This window comes from Mustelus asterias, chromosome 4, assembly GCF_964213995.1.
Source record: "Mustelus asterias chromosome 4, sMusAst1.hap1.1, whole genome shotgun sequence".
Taxonomy (NCBI): Eukaryota; Metazoa; Chordata; class Chondrichthyes; order Carcharhiniformes; family Triakidae; genus Mustelus; species Mustelus asterias.
In genome coordinates, this window is record NC_135804.1 from 63007465 (window position 1) to 63027075 (window position 19611).

Genomic DNA, 19611 nt, shown 5'->3' on the forward strand with positions numbered 1-19611 from the left:
AGCTTTCAAAAATATTCTCTTTACCTCTTCATTGGACCAGAGTGAATAAAATCACACTTCCCCGCATTATACTCCCATCTTGTTTCCCACTCACTTAGCCTGTCTATATCTCTTTGCAACCTCTTTGTGTCCCCCTCACAGTTTGCATTCCCACCTGGCTTTGCATCATCAGCAAACTTAGACAAGAGACAGAGAGTATTGTATCTAAGTCATTAATATAGATTGTAAATAGCTGAGGCCCCTGCACTAATCCTTGTTGCACTCCACTTATCACAAACTGCCAACTTGAAAATGCCCCGTTTATCCCTACTCTCTGCTTTCTGTCCATTAACCAATCCTCTATCCGTGTTAATATATCACCCCCAACTCCATGAGCCCTTAAGTTCTGTATTAACCTTTTGTGTGACACCTTATCTTTTGGATAATCCAAGTGTACTACATCTACTGGTTCCCCTTTTCCAACCCAAAAGTTACATCCTCAAAATCTCTAATAAATGTGGCAAACAGGATTTCGTTTTCAGAAAACCATGCTGACTTGTTTTAATTATCCTCTGCTTTTCTAAGTACATTCTCAAAACTTTCTTAATAACTTCCAGCATTTTCCCAATGACTGATGTTTAGCTAATGGCCTGTGTTTCTCAGTTTTCTCTCTTCCTCCCTGCTTGAAAATGTTTGCAAAATTCAATGTGCTGGCACCAGTCCAGATTTAGGGAATTTTCAAAAATCTTAGCCAGTGTATGCATTATCTCTGCAGTTATCCCTTTTAGATCCCTTGGATGTAAGCCATGGGTCCAAGGGATTTGTTGAATTTTAGTCCCATGAGATTCTCCATTACTTTTCCTCTGCTGACACTAATTACATTAATTTCCCACCTCATATTAGCCGCTTACCCTCTATTCCTGGAATGTAACTTGTGTGCTCTACTGTAAAGATAGACACAAAATATTTGTTCAATGTCTCTGCCATTTTCACATTCGTGTGGTGGAGATGCCGGCGTTGGACTGGGGTAAACACAGTAAGAAGTTTAACAACACCAGGTTAAAGTCCAACAGGTTTATTTGGTAGCAAAAGCCACACAAGCTTTCGAGGCTCTGAGCCCCTTCTTCAGGTGAGTGGGAATTCTGTTCACAAACAGAACTTATAAGACACAGACTCAATTTACATGAATAATGGTTGGAATGCGAATACTTACAACTAATCCAGTCTTTAAGAAACAAAACAATGGGAGTGGAGAGAGCATCAAGACAGGCTAAAAAGATGTGTATTGTCTCCAGACAAGACAGCCAGTGAAACTCTGCAGGTCCACGCAACTGTGGGAGTTACAAATAGTGTGACATAAATTCTGATTCTAGGATCGCATGATAAAGACTCAGGAGGAAAAAAGCAGAAATATTTATGTGAAATAGTGTGACATAAACCCAATATCCCGGTTGAGGCCGTCCTTGTGTGTGCGGAACCTGGCTATCAGTTTCTGCTCCGCGACTCTGCGCTGTCGTGTGTCGCGAAGGCCGCCTTGGAGAACGCTTACCCGAATATCAGAGGCCGAATGCCCGTGACCGCTGAAGTGCTCCCCAACAGGAAGAGAACAGTCTTGCCTGGTGATTGTCGAGCGGTGTTCATTCATCCGTTGTCGCAGCGTCTGCATAGTTTCCCCAATGTACCATGCCTCGGGACATCCTTTCTTGCAGCGTATCAGGTAGACAACGTTGGCCGAGTTGCAAGAGTATGTACCGTGTACCTGGTGGATGGTGTTCTCACGTGAGATGATGGCATCTGTGTCGATGATCCGGCACGTCTTGCAGAGGTTGCTGTGGCAGGGTTGTGTGGTGTCTTGGTCACTGTTCTCCTGAAGGCTGGGTAGTTTGCTGCGGACAATGGTCTGTTTGAGGTTGTGCGGTTGTTTGAAGGCAAGAAGTGGGGGTGTGGGGATGGCCTTGGCGAGATGTTCGTCTTCATCAATGACATGTTGAAGGCTCCGGAGGAGATGCCGTAGCTTCTCCGCTCCGGGGAAGTACTGGACAACGAAGGGCTCGGATGAGGAGGATCGCAACAGACACCTCCAGACGCTGAAAGATGCCCTCATAAGAACAGGATATGGCGCTAGACTCATTGATCAACAGTTCCGACGCGCCACAGCGAAAAACCGCACCGACCTCCTCAGAAGACAAACACGGGACACAGTGGACAGAGTACCCTTCGTTGTCCAGTACTTCCCCGGAGCGGAGAAGCTACGGCATCTCCTCCGGAGCCTTCAACATGTCATTGATGAAGACGAACATCTCGCCAAGGCCATCCCCACACCCCCACTTCTTGCCTTCAAACAACCGCACAACCTCAAACAGACCATTGTCCGCAGCAAACTACCCAGCCTTCAGGAGAACAGTGACCAAGACACCACACAACCCTGCCACAGCAACCTCTGCAAGACGTGCCGGATCATCGACACAGATGCCATCATCTCACGTGAGAACACCATCCACCAGGTACACGGTACATACTCTTGCAACTCGGCCAACGTTGTCTACCTGATACGCTGCAAGAAAGGATGTCCCGAGGCATGGTACATTGGGGAAACTATGCAGACGCTGCGACAACGGATGAATGAACACCGCTCGACAATCACCAGGCAAGACTGTTCTCTTCCTGTTGGGGAGCACTTCAGCGGTCACGGGCATTCGGCCTCTGATATTCGGGTAAGCGTTCTCCAAGGCGGCCTTCGCGACACACGACAGCGCAGAGTCGCGGAGCAGAAACTGATAGCCAGGTTCCGCACACACAAGGACGGCCTCAACCGGGATATTGGGTTTATGTCACACTATTTCACATAAATATTTCTGCTTTTTTCCTCCTGAGTCTTTATCATGCGATCCTAGAATCAGAATTTATGTCACACTATTTGTAACTCCCACAGTTGCGTGGACCTGCAGAGTTTCACTGGCTGTCTTGTCTGGAGACAATACACATCTTTTTAGCCTGTCTTGATGCTCTCTCCACTCCCATTGTTTTGTTTCTTAAAGACTGGATTAGTTGTAAGTATTCGCATTCCAACCATTATTCATGTAAATTGAGTCTGTGTCTTATAAGTTCTGTTTGTGAACAGAATTCCCACTCACCTGAAGAAGGGGCTCAGAGCCTCGAAAGCTTGTGTGGCTTTTGCTACCAAATAAACCTGTTGGACTTTAACCTGGTGTTGTTAAACTTCTTACTATTTTCACATTCCCCATGGTAATTTCTCCTGTCTCTGCTTCTAAGGGACCAATATTTAAGTTAGCTACCCTCTTCCCTTGTATGTCCTTTATAAAAAAAAAATTTAAATCTGTTTTTAGATTCCTGGCTAATTTATTTTCATTTTTTTTTCCCTTTTTGATAGTTTTTTTTTTGGTTTCTAAAACATTCTTAATCCTTAGGTTTACTACTGTTCTTTGAAACAATGTAAATTTTTAAAATTTTAACCTAATACTATCTTTAACCTTCTGAATAAGCCATGGATGGACCTTTCCGTTGTTTTTCAATGGAATGCATTTGTTGAACATTTTGAATTATTTCTTAAAATGTTTTCCACAATTTATTTACCACCAAACCTTATGGCCTATTTACCCAACCAACCTTAGAGAGCTCTCCCTTCAGACCTATGTAATTGGTTTATTTAAATTTAAGATTCTTGTTTGTAATTTGGAGCATGTAGTTTTCAAACTTAATGTGGCTGTCAAGTGTATAATGATCACTATTTCCCAGTGAATCTTTTACTCTCACATTGCTAATTAGCCTTGCCTCATTGCACAATACTAGATCTAAAATAGCTTTATCCCTAGTTGATTGCATAACATATTACTCCAGAAAACTGTCATGAAGGCATTCTGCAAACTCATCTTCCAGTTCTCCCTGTGTCTGTGTGGCTTTCCTCCGGGTGCTCCAGTTTCCTCCCACATTCTGAAAGACGTGCCGGTTAGGTGCATTGACCCGAACAGGCGCCCGACTGTGGCGACGAGGGGAATTTCACAGTAACTTCATTGCAATGTTAATGTAAGCCTGACTTGTGACTAATAAATAAATAAACTTTAAATAAACTAAACTTTGCCAATTTTGATTGGTCCAGTTTATATGACGATTGGGTGGCACGGTGGCACAGTGGTTAGCACTGCTGTCTCACAGCACCAGGGACCCAGGTTCATTTCTGGCCTTGGGTGACTGTGTGGAGTTTGCACCTTCTCCCCATATCCACGTGGGTTTCTTCCGCGTGCTCCGCTTTCCTCCCAAAGTCCAAAGATGGGCGGGTTAGGTTAATTGGCCAGGCTAAATTGCCTGTTCATGTCAGGGAGACTAGCAGGGTAGATGCACAGGATTGCAGGGATAGCGCCTGGATGAGACTGTTGTTGGTGCAGGCTCGATGGGCCGAATGGCCTCCTCCTGCACTATAGGGATTCTATGATTTAAAGTACTCCACATCTGTTACACACAAACATCTGTTATATACATACAAACGAGTTAGAAGCAGGAGGAGGCCTTTTGGCCCCTCAAGTCTGCTCTGCCATTCAGAAAAAGTATGGCTGACCTGGTTGTTGCCTCAATTCTACTTTCCCGCCTGTTGTGATAGGTGTGCATGCCATTGGAATGGAAAGGTGCTTGGCAAAACAAGGGTTAATGTGGGGCTGCAAAATTGCACTGTTAGAACCATAGAACCATAGAAAATTACAGCTCAGAAACAGGCCTTTTGGCCCTTCTTGTCTGTGCCGAACCATTTTATGCCTAGTCCCACTGACCTGCACTTATAGAACCATAGAAAATTACAGCTCGATGTAATACCTGTTCGAGGTATGACTTATAGAGTCACAGGATAAGAGACTCTGGAAGGAGAACAGCTTAGAGCAGTAGTTCCCAACTGTTTATATGCCACGGCACACCTCGGTACTATTAAAAGAAATTGAAATGTACCTCCTATTTTCTCTGAACTCTCCTCTGGCAAAAGACTTTTTGGGGGCGATTCTCCCAAAAGTGCTGAACTGGCGAGAAAACTGGTGTAAATGGTGACTGCTTTTTCAGTTCAACTTCAGACTCAAATCTCCCGCACTCTGTGCAATGCAGAGGTCACAATCATGAATATAATTAAAAACCCAGGGGGCGGGGCCTATTCACGCTGTTGTCTGACAGTTCACTGCATGCGCAGTGGCCCCGAACTGCCAGCCTGCACCTTGCTGATCAGCTCGATCGCTGCCCCAATAGACCCTGCCCCCTTGGCACTGCCCGATGCCCGGTGGGCAGTGCGAAGGTGCCCCAGGCATGGCCACTTTGCCCCTTGCGCAGTGCCAGGCAGCACAGGCTGGCACTGCCACGTTGCCCATGCCCAGGGGGCACCATCCCCTGCCGCCTGATGTCTGGGGGGGGGCCCCAATTTCCCCCCCACCCCCCCTTCAATCTGGCGGGGTCTCCCGCTAGTCCCCCACAAGCAGGTAGCTACTCTAAACTCTGCCGGAGTGAAATACTCCTGGCGGGGGGTGGGAGCTGCTATCGCTGGGCCCAATAATGAGATTTAAAATACATCAAAAAAAGATTTAAATTACTTACCTCTCTTCTCGCCGGTTTCCAGTGCGGTCCCGACTGCACGTGTTCTCCGGTTCTGGGACACACGCATACATCGGGGATGCATGCGCAAATCCCACAAAATGGCCGACACGCGATTCTCCCATCGCAATGCGCCAAAAAACGTGCACGTTGAGATGGGAGAAACTTTTTCCTTGTATCCCACTGATTGCTTGAGTGCAAAAAGGGATGGATGTTGCAAAATCCCTTTCCCGCGTGCGTGTGTGTGTTTGTGTAAATTGACCTTCCCGCCCCTTTTCACAGTAACTTCATTGCAGTGTTAATGTAAGCCTACTTGTGACAATAATAAATAAACTTAAACTCTTGTCCGTGACGAGCCTAACCAGAGAGATGTGCCCCTCAGAAGAAAAATTGCAAGACCCCTAAGTGAAGCAATGTGAAGAAAGCTGGTCAGACACGAGCTGGTGAGAAAAATTATTAAAAAAAGAAGCTGTACAGACATTATGGAAGAGGTGGCAGTCCCAGAGGCTCAACATCTGGAAGGCAAACTGCAGTAAAAACAAAGTTTAAAAAAGACTGGCAGAGTAAAATAGAGACACCTGCAGTGCACAGTAAGAAAAAAAAGGAAATCGTGCAGAGCCTAGAAAATGAAGAATTGCTGCTGCTGCTCTGAAGATTTTTTTTAAAATGACAAAGGCAACAGAAAGAAGTGCTGTAGCTTTAAATGTTTAAAAGAAAAAGCACGCCCATCAACACTACTGAAGCAGGATTTTCAAAAGAGAAGGGAACCTGCCGAGGCACAAAGTAAAAAGAGAAGAAATTGCTGCTGTGCTGGTTTTGAACAAAGTTTTAAAAAGTTGTTTTTTAAAAAAAGCAGCCGCGATCGCTGGGGAACCCGCCAAAATCCGGAGAGAGAAAACCGGAGAGGGAAAAAAATCACATACAGAGATAAAAGAAAGGAAATAAAGAATTACCTGGAGGCTGGTTTTCAGAGCCCAGAGGGGAAATTTCTGCAGCAATTTTTTCCAAAAGTCCCACAATCGCAGGGATCCCAAGAGCTGGGAGAAAATCAAAGACAAGAAAACCTGGCTGCCGCGGGGTAGCTGGAGTTTTTAAAAAATGACTACTATCTTAAAGCAGCAACACATTTAAGCAGTAAATACAAAGTAACAACTGTAGACAGTGAATTAGAAGAGCTAGACACATTTGTGCTATAGAAAGAGCTAAACCAGACCCAAGTGTGAGAGTCTTTAAGGTACTGGAGAAGCTCAAGATTGAACATGGAATCAGAATGAGTACCAATTTATAGCCTTTTGGTTATTTTTGCTTCATTTGTTGCTGAAGTACCCTATGGCCAACATACAATTCAATATTCAACATTTGGTGGGATATTAAAATGCATTGACAGATATTATGGGAGCGCACAGATTTTAGACGAAAGTCTAGCACATCCCAACAATGCGCCAAAGCCAACGTGAGATCCCAGAGAGAGAGAGTGACTCACAACAGTGTGCCAAAGGCAATGCGAAACCCCAGAAGAGAGCAACTCTTAATAAAGCACCAAAGGCAACAAGAGACACCAGAGTCAGGATAACAAGAGAATAAACAACTAAAGGAACAGTTGATTGAATGCAAAAGGAATGCTTGATCATTCAGTAACATGAAGAAATGAAGACTGTCTTAAACAGCAGAATGAAAGCACAGCGAAGAAACTCAAGGAGACTCTATTGAATCAGAGGAAAGCTCAAGATGAAGCAAACGAGCTTCACAAAGAAAAGGAAAACCTGTTGACAAATCTTCACAGGCTACAAGAATCCCTCAGGCTGAAGTTTATTCCTATGGAAGATTACGAAGAGGAGCAGAATGAATTTACTGTAACTCTGAAGTTGGCAGAGAAGACTCAGCGATAATCCAGATTGCAGGAGGAAGGCAAGAGGTACAAGACTGGGGATCTGAAGAAGCAGCTGAATAGCAAACAGGAGGCAGTGAAAGGAAAAACCTGAGAACTTCCCAAGCTGCAAGTGGATGATGCAGCCATCAGTAGCAAAATTGCAGGACTGAAACAAGTTCAGACTTTGCCAGAGACAGACCTGGCCAAAGTGAAACCAAAATAAGTGGGTGGCACGATGGCACAGTGGTTAGCACTGCTGCCTCACAGCGCCAGGGACCCAGGTTTGATTCCAGCCTTAGGTGACTGTCTGTGTGGATGCTTGCACATTCTCCTCCTGTCTGCGTGGGTTTCCTCCGGATGGTCCATTTCCTCCCACAGTCCAAAGACATGCGGGTTAGGCTTGGCCATGCTAAATTGCCCCGTAGTGTACCAAGATGTGTAGATTAGGGGGATTAGCAGGGTAAATACATCGGGTTACTGGGATAGGGCCTGGATAAGATGCTGTGTCCAAGAGTTTGTGCAGACCCGATGGGCCGACTGACCTCCTCCTGCACTGTAAGGATTCTATGATTCTAGGAAACGATGGACAAAGTTATACTGCGGCCAGAGAAACAAAAAACCAAAATAAAATCAGAAACTATAAACCTGACCCTTAAGTGCAAGGAGCTAGAAGGAGAAAAAACACTGAATGTCTCAGACGTGCTGAAACCCATTGAGCAGAAGGAAAAGATTCGTAAGCTGTCAAATTGATTTGAAAATACAGCAACAATGAAATGTTTGGTTGAAATTGTGATTTGGTGGCAATGAAGGTTCCACAATATATCCAGAGAGAACATTGCAGACACCATGGAAAAATAAACTTGATTCCACTCCAGGAATGAATGAAGTGCTGACTCCCTTTGCAAGTAATAGGACAAACCCAGTGTCCAAAATAAGATGAGCTGTTAATAAAGAGAAAAGCAACTCAAAGGAGTGCAAAAAAATAAATCAAATGGAGATAGCCAACTATCAGAAACACAGAGTATACTACTATTCCACCACACGTGACAGACCAAGATGTGCAAGAACTGTCACGCCTCAATATCATCTGAATTTATAAAGTCAGGGACTTGAGATGGGGAGCAGGGATAATAGGTAAAAATACTCGCTTGGAAAGGAAATTTTTCCTTGAAGAAAGGGGGAAGCTGTGATATTGTGTGCATGTCATTGTAATGTAAAGGTGGAGGCAGGGTCAACTGAGGCTTTCCAAAGAGAATTGGATCATTACCTGAAAAGGAAAAAGTTGCAGGGCCACAGAAAAAAGGCAGGGAAAGTGGCACGAGGTAAACTGCCACTTTACAGGGCTAGCACAGAGACAATGAGCCAAAAGGCCTCCTCTGTGCTGTAACCATTCTGTGATTCTAATTGGATGACTTGATGCCAACTGATGAATTTCACACTATACCAAAAAATGGAATTATAAGATACAACGTGAATATATTGGCCCATTCTCCATAATAATGAATAGTGTCAATGCAGTAAATGGTGCCACAATAGGAATGCCAACCACTGAGGTCACTAAAAGACTGGGGCAATTCCTAACATGCTGCACGCAGGTATGTGGAAAGGAAATTAAACAGCCTTTGCCAAGGGTGCTTGTTATGAAGTGGACATCTACCACCAAGCCCCACTAGAGCAGGCTCAAAACAAACTGTGGCTATTTTTGGTAAATGTGCCAATACTGGCTGCATACGCCAGCCAGTGATACATTTCGGGTCCTATTTTACCATTTTGATTCTAAGTGCTGGGCGGACTTGAAACTGGGTGTGTTTCAGATACAACTTTTAGACCCTTTCTCAGGCACCCCCATATGCACTCTGCCTGAAAAAATATCAGCAATTCTGAATCGCGCTGCAGAAGCCTGTGAGCGGGGCTTAACGTGCCCGAAATCCTGCAGCTCCGATCGGCGCTTCGAACTGCGAGGGGAAAAAAAATGACAGAATGCAGCTCCCCTGCCACGTCACCCCCAGGCCGGATAATGCCTCCCCTTGGCCCCCACGGACATTGTCCCACTCCCCCAAACACTATTGGCCCCCACTCCCCCACCGATTTCAGGCAGAGTCACAGCAGACTCACCCTTCCCCCCCCCGCCCCAACTGATCACAGGCAGAGTGGCAGTGGACCCCCTCCCCCCTGCCCCCCACTGATCTCGGGCAGAGAGCAGTCGGACATTCAGCACTTACCTCCTCACTAACTGGAGCGCCCGAAGCAGACTTTTGTGAAGCATGTCTGTTTCATGCCGAATCTGGATGGGCGAAAGTGGTGGTAAAGGGAGAAGTGCCGGTAAGGTTGGGCGTGCAGCCCATTAAGTCAATTTAAATGCAAGCAAATGCATTTAAATGGTCATTGCGCCTGTTTCAGGCGCAGTCCCAATCGCGGCCATTTTCAGGCCTTGGTAAAGGGGAACCGACACGGAGGTGGGTGCGGATTGCGCTACTCGCCTCACGCCCAACCTTACCAAGTTTTCGCACCCGAAAAGGGGCGCAACTCAATGGTAAAATCGGGTCTTCAAAGATGCACCTGCATTAACAAGGACAGCAATCTTGATATGCTCTCTACAAAGTAATGTCATTGCGAATTATACATCCAATGCCATAATAGAATCATACAATGATGTGACATAGAAAGAGACCATTTGGCCCATTGTTCTTGTACAGCTCTTTGAAAGAATGATCGAATGAATGCCATTTATCTGCTCTTTCATTTTTCTGTCTATCTCCAATTGCCTTTTTTAAAGTGTATTCCAGATCCTAACCACTTGTTGTATGATGACATTTTTCCTCATGTCACCATTGCTTCTTTTGCCAATTGTTGTAAATTTGTGCCCTCTGGCTCTTGATCCTTCCACCATTGGGAACAGTTTCTTCCTAACAACTCAGCCATGATTCCCTTTTATGTTAACTGCCAGTCTCTTCTCATGCTCTCTCTTTGTGTCTCTTCTTTGCTTTTTCAGTTTTGTTCTGAATCTTCTACTTTCAGCCTGGCTCGCAGTTGTATAATTTACCTAACATCTATTATAAGCAAACTTTTTCTGCTTCATGTTAATCTATATATTTTTTTCTAAAATTCCTTAGATTCTGAAAAGGTCCCAGTGAATAGAATAATCCTAAAACCTAAAATTACAGAAAGCAGGAAAGCAGAAATTAGCCTAACCTAGGGAAAATGCTGAATCCATTACTGAGGAGGAAAAAGCAGGATATTTAAAGAATCATAATACAATCAACATGGTTTTGTTAAAGGGAAATCTTGTTTGACTTCCTAAAATGTGCAGATTAGGTGGGTTGGCTATGCTAAATTGCCCCTTAGTGCCCTAAGATGTGCAGGTTAGGTGGATTGGCCACATTAAATTGCTCCTTAGTGTCCTAAGATGTGTAGGTTAAATATGTGGGGTTATGGGGATAGGACCTGGAAAAGATGCTCTGTCGGAGAGTTGGTCAGACTCGATGGGCCAACTGGTCGCCTTCTGCACTGTGGAGATTCTATGATTCTATGACTAATGCGTTAGATTTCTTTGAGGAAGTAAAAAGCAAGGTGGATAAAGGGGAACCTATGAATGTGGTGTACTTAGATTTCCAATGGATATTTGATATGGTGTCATATCAAACATCACTGAATCTATAGAGTACCCTCATAAATAAAGATTAAAAATTGAATTCTGTAGTTTAAAAATTGGACCTTAAAATATTCTCTAAAATAACAGCTCATGATGTAGAGGGGTAAAATATTAGCATGAATAGAGGATTAGTTACCTAACAGGAAGCAGAGAGTAGGGCCAGGTTAACAAGATATAACTAGTGGAGTGTCACAGGGATTAGGGCTGACCATCGACTGTTTCCCATCTATATCAATGACTAGGAAGAATAGAAAGTATATTATTTAAATCTACATTCCAGAGGGATCTGGGTGTCCTGGTACATGAATAACAAAATGTTAGTATGCAAGAACACTGAGTGATTAGGAAGGCAAATGGAATGTTGGCATTTATTGCAAGGGGAAGTGAGTACAAAAGTAGGGAAATTTTGATGCATCTGTACAGGACCTCAGTTATATTACTGAGTACGGTTTTGGTCTCTGTACATAAGAAAGGATATAATTGCATTAGAAGCAGTTCAGAGAAGTTTCACTTGGCTTATTCCTGGGATAGAAGGGTTATTTTATGAAGGAAGGTTGAGCAGGTTGGCCTATATCCATTGGAATTTCGAAGAATGAGAGGTGATCTTATTAAAACATGGAAGGTCCTGAGAGGGTTTGACAGAGTGGATACTGAGATGATGTACATCTCAGAATAAGATGATGTTCCTCTGTGGGGAATCTAGATACAGTAAGAAGTCTCACAACACCAGGTTAAAGTCCAACAGGTTTATTTGGTAGCAAAAGCCATTAGCTTTCGAAGCGCTGCTTCTTCATCAGGTGAGTGGGATTTCAGTTCACAAACAGGGCATATAAAGACACAAACTCAATTTACAAAATAATGGTTGGAATGCGAGTCTTTACAGGTAATCAAGTCTTCAAGGTACAGACATGTGAGTGGAGAGAGTGTTAAGCACAGGTTAAAGAGGTGTGTATGGTCTCCAGCCAGGACAGTTAGTGAGATTTTGCAAGCCCAGGCAAGTCGTGGGCGTTACAGATAGTGTGACATGAACCCAAGATCCCGCTTGAGGCCGTCCTCATGTGTGCGGAACTTGGCTATCAGTTTCTACTCAGTGACTCTGCGCTGTCGTGTGTCGTGAAGGCCGCTTTGGAGAACGCTTACCTGAAGATCAGAGGCCAAATCCCCCTGACCGCTGAAGTGTTCCCCAATAGGAAGAGAACACTCTTGCCTGGTGATTGTCGAGCAGTGTTCATTCATCCGTTGTCATAGCGTCTGCATGGTCTCCCCAATGTACCATGCCTCGGGACATCCTTTCCTGCAGCGTATCAGGTAGAAAACATTGGCCGAGTTGCAAGTGTATGTACCGTGTACCTGGTGGATGATGTTCTCACGTGAGATGATGGCATCCGTGTCGATGATCCAGCATGTCTTGCAGAGATTGCAGTGGCAGGGTTGTGAGGTGTTGTGGTCAATGTTCTCCTGAAGGCTGACAAACTACCCAGCCTTCAGGAGAACAGTGACCACGACACCACACAACCCTGCCACAGCAACCTCTGCAAGACGTGCCGGATCATCGACACAGATGCCATCATCTCACGTGAGAACACCATCCACCAGGTACACGGTACATACACTTGCAACTCGGCCAACGTTGTCTACCTGATACGCTGCAGGAAAGGATGTCCCAAGGCATGGTACATTGGGGAGACCATGCAGACGCTACAACAACGGATGAATGAACACCGCTCGACAATCACCAGGCAAGAGTGTTCTCTTCCTGTTGGGGAACACTTCAGCGGTCGCGGGCATTCGGCCTCTGATCTTCAGGTAAGCGTTCTCCAAGGCGGCCTTCACGACACACGACAACGCAGAATCGCTGAGCAGAGACTGATAGCCAAGTTCCGCACACATGAGGATGGCCTCAACCGGGATCTTGGGTTCATGTCATACTATTTGTAACCCCCACGATTTGCCTGGGCTTGCAAAATCTCACTAACTGTCCTGGCTGGAGACAATACATATCTCTTTAACCTGTGCTTAACCCTCTCTCCACTCACATTGTCTGTACCTTGAAGACTTGATTACCTGTAAAGACTCGCATTCCAACCATTATTTTGTAAATTGAGTTTGTGTCTTTATATGCCCTGTTTGTGAACTGAAATCCCACTCACCTGATGAAGAAGCAGCGCTTCGAAAGCTAGTGGCCTTTGCTACCAAATAAACCTGTTGGACTTTAACCTGGTGTTGTGAGACTTCTTACTGTGTTTACCCCAGTCCAACGCCGGCATCTCCACATCATGGGAATCTAGAACCAGGGGACACAATTTAAAAATTAGTGGCCTCTCGTTTAAGTTGGAGATTAGGAGAAATTCTTTCTCTCAGAGGGCCATTAGTCTTCAAAATTCTCTTCCAGAGAGAGCAGTGGAGGCTAGGTCATTGAACATATTCAAGGCTGAGTGAGATAGATTTTTGATTGACAATGGGGTCAAGGATTATGTAAAGGGGGTTGAGACAGGAATGTGGAGTTTAGGCCACAAATCAGATTAGCCATGACATTATTGAATAGCGGAGCAGACTCGAGGGCCTGAATGGTCTACTTGTGATAGTTCTATCTCTAGGCAGCTTGCTCTGCCCTTTTTATACTTTTGGCAAGCAAACTAAGATGACCAATGTCCAAAATTGTTGAATGCTCCCAAATAATAAAACTGGTTCTCCTATGTCTAGGGTTTATCTTAGCTCCTGTCTTTTTAGTCATGGTAATTAGTCAAGGGGCGGCATGGTGGCACAGTGGTTAGCGCTGCTGCCTCACAGCACCAGGGACCCGGGTTCAATTCCCTGGTTGGGTCACTGTCTGTGTGGAGACTGCATGCTCTCCTCGTGTCTGCGTGGGTTTCCTCCGGGTGCTCCTGTTTCCTCCCACAGTCCAAAGATGTGCAGGTTAGGTGGATTGGCCATGCTAAATTGTCACTTAGTGTCAAGGGGATTAGCAGGGTCAATACATGGGGCTACGGGGATAGGGGCTGGGTGGGATTGTGATTGGTGCAGATTTGATGGGCCGAATGGCCTCCTTCTACACTGTAGGGATTCTATGGCCAAACACAGGCAATTGGGACTTGCTTCGTGGTTTAAAAAAAAGGGGCGGCATGGACAAGTTGGGCAGAAGGCCCAATTATGTCTCTATGACTCTAAATCTTAAATGTCCCAGCCATTAATTTGTATGGCCCAATTCTTACATAATTGTTGGTATAGGAAAGGACTGTTCACATCTCCAGAGAAAGCTATTATCTATGTGAGGATTCACTGAATTTCAAAAGCCTTTTCATGTCTGTGTATGTCTGTTTCTAACTCACTCAGAGCCTTCCAGAAGCTTAACACCATAGCAGTTGTAAAGTCAGGAGCCTCTTGGCAGCCATTTTAATTCTCGCCATGTCCATATTTAAAGAAGGGTACTGTTTTTAACAAAATCTATAACAATATAATTGCACAGAATGAACAGAACAAAGGGGACGGAGAGGGTAAAGAGAGAGAAGTTCAGAATCAAGGGTATGATAGTGTAATAATGTAGCGGATTGGCCAGCAATTCCTACAGGTTGCTCATGAAGGTCCAACCTTCTCCACCAAACCCCTCGCCTGAGATTAAATCACAACCAGTCAGCTCTCAACCTCAGCCTATGGTCCTTTGGAACCATGGTGACATTCGTTTCATTTATGTCACAACCACCATCACTGAAACAGACTATCCAGTTATTTACCATATTGCTGTGTGTAGAAGCTTGCAATGTGTAAATAGGTTGTTATGTTCCCTACACTAACGGTGGCTTCAGAAATAGACAAAAGGTGCGGGAGTAGGCCATTCAGCCCCTCGAGCCTGCACCACCATTCAATATGATCATGGCTGATCATGCACTTCCTGTATCCCACTCCTGCTTTCTCTCCATACTCTTTGATCCCTTTAGCCACAAGGGCCATGTCCAGCTCCTTCTTGAACATATCTAATGAACTGGCCCCAACAGGGTTCTGTGGTAGAGAATTCCACAGGTTTACAACTCTCTGAGTGAAGAAGTTCTTCCTCATCTCAGTCCTGAATGGCTTACCCCTTATTCTTAGACTGTGACCCCTAGTTCTGGACTTCCCCAACATCGAGAACATTCTTCCCATATCTAGTCTGTCCAGTCCCATTAGGATTTTATATGTTTCTACTTCACATGTCTGTCCTGCCATTCCAGGAATCAGTCTGGTGAACCTTCATTGGATTCCCTCAAAAGCAAGAATGTCCTTCTTCAGACTAGGAGACCAAAACTGCACACAATACTCAAGATGTGGCCTCACCAAGGCATTGTATAACTGCAGCAAGGCATCCTTACTCCTGTACTCAAATCCTCTTGCCATGAAGGCCAGCATGCCCTTCGCTTTCCTCACCACCTGCTGTACCTGCATGCCAACCTTCAGCGACTATTCCACCATGACACCTGGGTCACGTTGCACTTCCCTTTCTTCTTAAACTGCCCACCATTCAGATAATAATCTTCCTTCCTGTTTTTGCCACCAAAGTGGATAACCACACATTTATCCACATTATATTGTATTTGCCCACTCAGCCAGCCTGTCCAAGTCACCTTGCAGCCTCTTAGCATCCTCCTTACAGCACACACTGCCAACCAGCTTAGTGTCTTCTGCAAATTTGGAGATATTGCATTCAATTCCTTTGTCCAGATCATTAATGTATCTTGTGAATAGCTGGGGTCCCAGCACTGAACCCTGTGGTACCCCACTGGTCACTGACTGCCACTCTGAAAAGGAAAAGAAAGTGTTTTATTTTGCAGAAGGCGGGAGTTGTGAAAGGTATTGGAAAAAATGTAAGAATTTGTTATCAAGCTGCAACGTGAATTTCCTCTCTGTCCACAGTGTTTTAAGATAACTAAAATCAGGCACAGGATTGTTCTCCCTCACGTTACCTGATCCTGTCAGTTCCAAGTGCCCTAATTTCCATATATAATAATGAGGTTCACAGCACCACAGCTGCAAGTTTTACACTTGTGATGCCCTCTTGCTGACTGAGGCTGGGATTAATAATAATGCAAATGCTGCCAGGATCAACGTCTCTGACAGCCTTTTCACCTTTCACACCATTCTGTCATCCTGTAGCACAGTTTGGGTCTTTGGCAAATTCCTTCTTTCTCCTGTTTTATTATCTCCCAAATTAGGAAAAAGGTTGTCAACTTTGTTTTGGTAGGTGGTAGATTTAAGTCCTCCCTCTGGGCCCTAGAGTTGCAAAGAGGTTTGATGGAATATTTGGGTTTTATTTTCTGGTCTGGACGGAACGTTTCGCATCCACCAGTCGATGCCATACATGGTGGGTCAGGCCTCCCTCAGTTGATATTAGCCCATGGTTCTCTGAATTCATTTTCTGTCAGCAACTGCTGTGGGAGGATTTAAGTGAGCCCTGGCCTATTGTTCCAGGTTGTCTCTGGTCCTGGTGTTAGTGACACTTCTTGACAAACTCGGTCTTGCTGGTGTCCCGATGCCATGATAAATCAAGCTCGAACAATCCAGTGTTTGGAACTCTTCCCCCCCCCATGTCCTGACTGGTGCTCAGCTTTGCATAACTTTTCCATCAACTTTAATATAATGAATCGTCTCTTTAGAGAGAAATCCTGTCCCTCAAAATGTCCAAACTTGATTCATTCTTGCCTAGGGAGATTGCAGGGTCCAATTTGTGAAAAGTATTGCTACGCTCAGGACAGACAGGTGGATGCTAATAAGATTGTCCTGCTTGAAGATAAGAATCTTGTTCTGTCTCTTCTATGTAGGAGTGTCACGAGATAGTGAGTCACCAGGGAGAGGCACAGCTCTTTTCCCATGAAAATACACCTTGCTGGTAAGAATTGGGGAAAGTTAAGATTAAGAAATACGCAGGGAATTGATTAGAGACAGATGGCTGGACAAATGATGAGAGCCTATCAGTGGAAAGGGATAAAATCAAAGAGAAAGAAATGGTATAACTGTAGAAAAAAGAAGCAAAGAAAGAGAGAACCAACATGAGAACTGCAGCAAGCTGCAGCTATAGTCAAAGTCTCCTGAGAGAAGCAGACATTTTGCACCTTTGCTGAACCAGAAGTCTACTTCCCAGATGTGACCACCTTAACCTGGCTGTGGTAATTATTTGGTGGATTTAGCTCATAGACTTACTGAATATTAGATGTTTTTGGGAGAAGGGGTGTCTCAGAGTTCAGGTAAAACACAGGTAGTGGGAACTGAGGGATAGTCAGGTTAAACTATGTGTGTATAGTCGTCAGTATCCTTAAGTGTCGTAGAGTTTTATAGTCCTCTTGTTCTGTGTATTTTTGTGTTTTCTTTTAAATTAATAAATAGTATTTATTATTTATTAATTGTTCACACAGTGACCAGACTGCTGCTTCCTCACTGAGTTGTATATCATTCCTCACGTAATATAAAAAAAAGACATGCACAACATTATGAACCGGTGTTCCAAGTTACCCTTTTAGGTTTTGGGATACCCTCCCATTTATCATCAGTGCGGTTTGTAACATTACAGTGATAGCCAGGGAATAGGGCACAGCTCAAAGAAATAGGAGAACAGGGCAATAACTACATGCCCAGAAAAAGTAAGATAACTTCACAGAGAGAGCAGTTACTATTGGGGAGCCATGAGGCTAGGCCAACTGCATTTGCCCTTCAGTTCTGGTTTCCAATATCTGTCTCCACAACTGTTCACTATTGTCACTCATCCCCAACATACCTCATTAGTCACTGACAAACAAGAGGGTGACACAGAAGGCAGAGCGGTGTTGGTAGAATGAAAGGAGGTCATTCAGCTCTTCGAGTCTGTCCCATCAGTTAATTAGGTCGTGGGTGATCTGTTTCTTAACTCTGTCTACCCACCTTGGTTTCCATGCCCTTTAATATCCCTGCCCTTCAAAAAAAATCCATCAATCTCACTTCTGAAATGTTTCATTGACCTGAGACAACAGCTCTTTGAGGGAAAGCGTTTGAGATTTCCGTTAACCTTCGTGGGGGGAAACACTTCCTGACATCACCCCTGAACAGCCAAGCTCTCATTTTAGATTATTCCCCTTTGTTCTGGATACCCCCCCAAAAGAGGAAATGGCTCTATTCACCCTACTTCCCAGATGTGACCACCTTAACCTGGCTGTGGTAATTATTTGCTGGATTTAGCTCATAGACTTAGTGAATATGAGATGTTTTTGGGAGAAGAGGTGTTTCAGAGTTCAGTTAAAACACAGGTAGTGGGAACTGAGGGATAGTCAGGTTCAATCATTTTAAACGCCTCATATACATCACTTCCGAGCCTAGTCAATACAACTCGACATTATGATTTAACTCTGAGGCCTAGAATTATCCTGTCAACTTGGCGCTCCACACTCTCCAGGGCCTGTACATCCTTCCCGAGGTACAGTGAGTGCAGTAATCCAGCTGGGGCCTAACCAGAGCCTTGTATAACCAAAACATAACTCCCACTCTTTTACGCCACAAGGAGATGCAAAAGGCACAATGCACTGTAGTCCCTCTCTCTCTTTCTCCCCATCGTGTGTAGAACTTCCATTCACTGACAGTCACCTCTTCTTTTTGCAGTGAGTAACAGCCAATAGGAAAACCAGACAACAAACAAAATAAGAAGCAAAGAGGCAGCTGCAGCTTTCATCAACTCCACTCAACAAGGCACAGCCCAGAATCCTCCGGACAGTTTGATGTCGACTCATTATCCGCTCTGGTGCGCGCACTGCCTTTTTATGAAAACTCCGCCACTTCCTTTCTCCGATTGCAACTGTGTTTGGGACGACCGACGTCCCACTTGTATTATAGCTGTAAATTTTACCCCCCCCCCCCCAACTCGTCCCAACCCCCCCCAGATTCCTGTGGGTTTTTATTTTCAATGATGACCATTCTCGGTTTATAGGGGGGAACGGGGACAATTTCAGAAATTGATGTGAAGAGAGAATGTAACGCTTTACAAAAGAAAATCTTTTTAACTGTCTTGTTTCTTGTTTGGGCATCTCCTCCTCTCCCTCTGTGTATGTGTTCAGAGCTGGTGCATGAATCAAAAAGGATAAAGCAGTTGAGAGCTCTTACTCCAGAGACTGAAGCATATAAGCTGACACTCCCAGTGCAGGGCTGGGGGAATGCAGCACTGGCGGAGGCTCTGTTTTATTTTTGAATGAGATGTTGAGTTCAGGCCCTGTCTGGATGTAAAAGATCCCAAAGCCACTCTCTCTCTCAAAGAAAAGCAGGGGAGTTCTTCCCTGTGTCCCCGCCAATATTTATCTCTCAATTAAAACAGATCACCTGGTCATTTATCTCATTGCTGTTTGTGGGAGGTTGCTGTACTCCAATTGGCTGCTGCATTTTCTCCATTACAACAGTGACTATACTTCATAAAGTATTTAATTAGCTCTAAAGTGCTTTGGGATCTCCTGAGGTTCTGATAAATGCTGTCAAAATGCAAGTCTTTTTGTCCCAAGTCATGATGCTTCTGACCTGCTCATTTACTGCCATTTCGGTGATAGTTGTT

The 19611-nt window shown here is 44.6% G+C and overlaps 1 protein-coding gene across 1 annotated transcript in view; it reads left to right on the plus strand.

Moving 5' to 3' along the window:
* LOC144492752 (RNA-binding Raly-like protein) overlaps positions 1-19312 on the plus strand; it is a 698557-nt gene extending 679245 nt beyond the window's left edge. The window contains exon 8 of the mRNA XM_078211139.1: positions 18675-19312. The gene's annotated coding sequence lies outside the window, so the exon portion shown is untranslated. The remainder of the gene's footprint in view (positions 1-18674) is intronic.
* Positions 19313-19611: the final 299 nt, after the last annotated feature.